The sequence below is a fragment of the Hirundo rustica genome, chromosome 1 (assembly GCF_015227805.2).
Source record: "Hirundo rustica isolate bHirRus1 chromosome 1, bHirRus1.pri.v3, whole genome shotgun sequence".
In the NCBI taxonomy this organism is placed as follows: Eukaryota; Metazoa; Chordata; class Aves; order Passeriformes; family Hirundinidae; genus Hirundo; species Hirundo rustica.
This window is the reverse complement of record NC_053450.1, coordinates 152,364,107-152,369,756: the sequence shown is the minus strand read 5'-3', so window position 1 is coordinate 152,369,756 and position 5,650 is coordinate 152,364,107.

The following is a 5,650-nucleotide window of genomic DNA, read 5'->3' as shown; positions in this document are numbered from 1 at the left end:
GGAGGAGGAGGAGGAGGAGGGGGAGGAGGAGCGGGCGGAGCGGCGCCCGCCTCCCGCATGATGAAATCGCGGCCGGGGTAAAGCGCGGCGCGGGTGAGGCGCGGCACTTTCCGCACCGGGGCGGCGCCGGCAGATTCGGCACGCGGGGCGCGCGCGGCCGGCAGGGGGAGCGCGCGGGGCGCGCGGCCGGGCACGCGCGCACCGCCCCCCACCGCCGCCGCCGCCGCCGTGAGGGAAGAGCAGCGCCCCCGCGCGGCGGGAGCGGGGAAAGGCGGCACCTGCCACGCCAACCCCCCCACCCCGGGGGGACACGGGGCACCCCCAAAGTGCGGCTGTCCCCAGGGAGGGGGGACACCCCTGGGCAGCCCCTCCGGCCCACGCAAAGGTTTGGGTATGGTGGGAAGTGCTACACATCCTCCCGAGCTGTGCGCGACGCAGGGTGATGCCTGTGACGTGTCACCCTGAAAGTGAGGCTGTGCTTGGCATTGGGGGCACCCCACTGTCCCTGAGCACGCCCCCGGCCCCACAGCAGGGTTTGAGGTGGGAGTACCGCACCTCCCGTGCGGTGCACGGGGTAGAGTGGTGCCTGCTGCCCCTCAGGCGACACATGACACCCCCAGAAGTGTCGCTGTCCCTGGGTGGGGGACGCCCATTGTCCCCGAGCATCCCCAGGCCCACAGCAAGGCTCATGCTGTGTCCCTCTGCGGCGTGTGTGAGGCAGGGTGGTTCCTGTCCCCACCCAGGTGACATGTCACGCCCAAAAGTGTGGCTGTCCTTGGGCTTGGGGACACCCCACTGTCCCTGAGCATCCCCGCGGCCTCGCAGCAGGACTCTGCACCAACTCTCACCACCCTCTCTGCTCAGTGTCCCCTTGTCCCAGAGCCACATCGCCACGCGTGCCCCCAGCCTTGGGACAGGGACTCTCAGGGGCAGAGGGGGGCTGAGGGCGGGATGTTGTTTTTTCAATCAGCGGCAGGACTCGAGCTCCAAAGGCTTTGTAGCTTTTGGGCTCGGTGCTGTTTTGCTTTGCGCTGATCCACAGCTGTCCCTGGCTGCCCGGGGGCTGTGCAGGGTGGGTTTAGGGCCGCGGGCGGGAGGCCAAGGCCGGCTTTCCCCAGGGTGGGGGGTCTTCCCTGGGAGCCCGGCCAAGGGAGCCCACGTCAGGCAGAGGAGCCGTGACCAACACGGTGCCACAGAACTTCCCATCCCTGGGAGTTAAACCCTGCCTGGAAGAGAATCCAAACACTGGTTACATAAAATATAAGGCAAATTAAAAAAAAAAATAAAATAAAATAAAACAAACCCCCAAACCATTTCCCACACATGCTTTCCCCACTGCCCTCCTCCTCCTCACTCTCTCCCCTTCTCCCCCTCCCACTCCTGGAGCCGGGAGCATCGGCACTGATGCAATGTTGGCGTAATTGGAGTATTCAGGCTGCTATTTTGTACCTGTCTGTTTATTTGAGAGACAGCCTCAACCTCCTAATGAACGTGTCTGAATATTTATCTGCTGCTCCTGAATGGTGCATTTGTGTTTCAAATGCTTAACTGTTATTTTTATTTAGCTGCAAATTGCTGTTTTTATTTCGCTGGCATACCTGCTTGGAAATTGCTCTAGCATGAGGTTAATGCAGAGCTGTTTTCTATTTCTGAATTAATCTTTAATTAATCCTGTGCTGATAAAAGTGTAGGAACTGGCTCTGCTGTCCCCTTCTAAGGAGCTAAGATGTGAGGATTGTGGAATCAGCCTCGGAAGGAACCGGCTCATGCGGAGGAATGAGGAATCTCAGCCAGCTGGGAGGGTGGAGGAAACATGGGCAGAACCCTGGGAGATGAGAAAGCCCAGTGAGCAGGGGCAGCTCTGTTCTCCTGTGCTACACTTGAAGGTACCTGTACCAAGTAGCAACATTTCTCAAAAATCTTTTTTTTTTTTTTTTTCCTTCTCCTAGGAGGTTTCCTCCCCTCCTCAGTGGCAGAGGCTTAGTCCCCAGAGCAGCACACTGCAGGATGGAGGTGGGACAGACTGATGGCTTGAGTCTTTTCCCCTGGCAAAAAATCCTGCTTTGCACAGGGTGCTGACCCCAGCAATGCCTCTCCTTGGGAAAAAAAAACCCATGCCTGGGATCAGTTCCCAGCACTGTCCCCAGCTGGTAAGGGGTAATCTCAACACTAGGGCCAAAAAGAGCTCCTCCCTGCCCATTCCCAGCTAACTGTGCACACAGCACTTCACACAAAGGACTTTAAGAAGCATCTGGCTCAGAGCACCTATGGAGCAAGACCTGTCCTTGTGAGTAAATCCAAATGATGTATTTGACTGCCCAGGCTGTGGGCGAGCAGAAGGTTTGGGCTGTACAGTCAACTTGAACTTCTGAAGTTGTGTTGGGTTTTTTGTTGTTGTTGTTTTGTTTTGCTAAAAGAACAAAGCAATAAAAGAAGTAAAAGCAGGGAAGGAAAAAGAGGGCAAACACATTTTTGGAGCAAGGTTAGAGGTGGGTGAGTAGGGAGAACTCAAGGAAACCCCAAATGCCCCTTTAGTGATGGTGCTGCTGAAGATGGGGAGTGTTGATTTGGAGCCCTCAGATCCAAGGCACGTGGCTGGATCCTTGTTAGGTTGTGCAAGATGGCAGGAAAATCAGGCAGGGTTTTGCACCCAGCCATAGCTGACACGAGAGACCATGAGCAGACTGGCCTCCCAGAACTGGGACACATCTGGGTTAGGCTGGACCTCAGCTCCAAGCTGATTTCAGTGGGAAGGGCTTTGTGCATCCTCTGCCAATGCAGGGCCTGTGGGCACAAACCCACAGTGTGCCTGTGCCATCTTCGCCATGCTCGTGGGTCCTGGGGTGCTGCCAGGCTGCTCTGACCCACTCCATCAGAGATGATCTCTGTGTCTGGTGCTGGTTTGCCACAAGGAGACATTGCTGGCATCATCATTGACACCCCTTGGGTGGCTGAACCACCGCTGCTCCTGGGCACACCATCACCACAGGCTGACAACTCACAACTGCCCAGAGCCCAGCTTTCCCTCTCCTTTTAAATCTGATTCCAGCTCCGCACCTCTTTGCACCTGATCAGCATCCTGGTGGAGGCTCTTTGAATATGTCCATGTTAGTTTTCTGCTCTGGATCCCTCAAAATGACCCCAAGGGGCAGGATGGGATCTAGGAAGTACATTTACTCCATCCCCTTCTGGGGTGGCCTTTAAAAAGCCATCTCCACATCCTTTCCCGGGTACAAAATGGGACACTGTCACCCCCAAAGTAAAGGGGGGGGTGGGGGGGGTGGGGGCTGTGCTCCCAGCACAACAGCGAGATTTACTGCATGATCGAATTTGCAGTAAGATACAAAGGAAGGGAGGGTTCTGGCCTCGCCCTCCTCTCTCCCTTTCAGCTTGCAAACTTCTGGGTGCAGAAACAGAGAGGTGTCAGCATCCCTGAAACATCTGCGGGGTGTTAAAGACATGCGAGAAGGAAGAGAAGAAACGTGGCTGTGTCTCCCCCTCTGCTCTCCATGGGGACCAGCAGCAGTGGGGGGAGCAATGAGAACAAAATGAGAGGCAGGAGAGAGCCCGCAGCGAATGTGAAGGGATGGAGGGGAGAGCCCTGCTCCAGCCACAGGGTGTTTCTTTTAATGGAGGGAGAGGAGGAGAAACCCTTCGCAGAGGAGTAAGGAGGGGGAAAGGTGCAGGAAGGGGAGGGGGAGAGAGCCACAGGCAGGAGTCCATGGCTGCTGGGATCGGCGCGGCTCCTCAGTTCGCAAACACATTCACGCTCCACCGCATTTACGTCTCGGCGCATTTTCCCGGCAGATGCTCCAGCCCCGTTGGCAGAGCCCCCTCGGAACCCCCCAAACGCGAAGGCGATCCCCCGCATGCAGAGGGACGGCGAGGGGTGTCGGAGGGGTCTGTGCCGCGTTCGGGGGGTCCCCAGCACAGACCGTGTCCCGGTGCCGCTAGATGGCAGGCGGCCCCGCTCCGCTCCGCTCCCGCCGCATCCCGCCGCCTCCCGCCCCGGCGCGGGGCCTCCCGAATCCCCGGCATCCCCGCTGCGAGCAGCGCCCGGGACAGGCTCTCCGTGCCGGCATCCCTTGGAAAAGCGAGCGGCACGATCGAGCCAAAGGCTCTTTCGCAATGCGGGGCGACGGCGGGGACAGTTCTCGGAGGCTCCGACGCCTTCCCGAGACAAAACCCTGCCTTTCCCTTCCCTCCCGCCCGCGCTTTTGGTTTTTCCTTCTGTTTTTCTTTCCCTTTTTATTTTCCCCTATCCCTCTCCAAAGGGCTGCCTGCTTTTCCCCAGCTCGTTTCAAGCGTCAGTGTTGCAAAATCAGACAGAGGCACCCCCTGAATGCAGGCTGAGCTCCAGCAGTGTGCACTCAAGGTCCGAGCTGATTTCCCAGCACCGGGGGATTTTTAGGCTGGCAGTAAACTAAGCAGGGCCTGAGGCAGTGTAATAAATAGTTTCACCGGGCTTTCCTCTACAGGACTACATCTTTTCAGCCTTTGAAACAGTGTGGCTGCATCCAGCCTGCTCCCAGGGCACAGCCCCTAGCTCCTGCCTTCCCCCAGGGAAAACTGCTGAGAGAAATACCTGGCCCTCATCCAAACCCATGGCACAGAGCATGCAGATAGCCACGGGATAAATCCCTGGGCCCTCTTGTCATCTCTGGGGGTCAAGTTGGCTGCAACAACCACCTCTGCTCCTTTCAATGCGTCCCTCCTCCTGTGAGCTGTTCCAAGAGTGATGCTGCTCTGTCCCTGGGCTACCTGTAGGGAATGATGTTCTGAGGGTCCATCTGCTTGTGGCGTTTCCATGTGCTTTACTTGTCCTCACCCCTGTGCTGGATAGGAAGAATTGGAATATTTGGCGTGCGTGTGTGGGAGACACTCTGGATGTTACTGAAACTCACCCCCTCCTGGGACAGGGCTGTTTTTAGACTGAAATAGGAAGCACAAACCTCACCCTGAGCTTCCTCTAGGGTTTGGTTCTTCCTAGAGGTTTCTCCTTACTGGAAATTTCTTTTCTGCACCTCTGGCCTGGATCCAGCCAAATGCTTAAGCACAAGCTTAGCTTCAAACCTGCATTGCCACAGTGTCTTCTTGGATGGGTTGGATTGTCTTGCTCCTCCTCACCTTGGGAAAGCTTGTGCTTCTCCATGCTCCCACTGTGAGATGATGGCAGCGGGAAGCAGGAATATCAGCTTGCTTTGCTTGTGCACCAACCACAAAATTAACCCTGTACATGTGCAGGTAGAGTTATCAAACCTGAGAGGGCATGGGAATGCTGCACGTGAAGATTTGGGGTCCTCAAGCATGAGCACCTGCTGCCCTGATGTCTACAGCTCAGCCCATCCTCATCCTCTGCTCTTCTGACCAGGGGAGGGTCTGGTGATGCTTAAATTGCCACTAGTGCCAGTGAATATTTGGTACTGGCTGAAATGGCCAAGCAAAATCACTTCTGTCACCACCAGGGACTCAAAAATTTGCTTCCATATCAGTGACAAAGCCATAACACCCGTTCTCCAGGGACTGGGAACACCAAAAAAGTCTGATCCATTTGGTCACACTCTCCCAACAGCTTGGACCCTGCAGATCTCCCAGGTCTGGCTGTGTAAGAGCTCTGATGGAAATTCATTATGATTTCTCGACCCTTCCC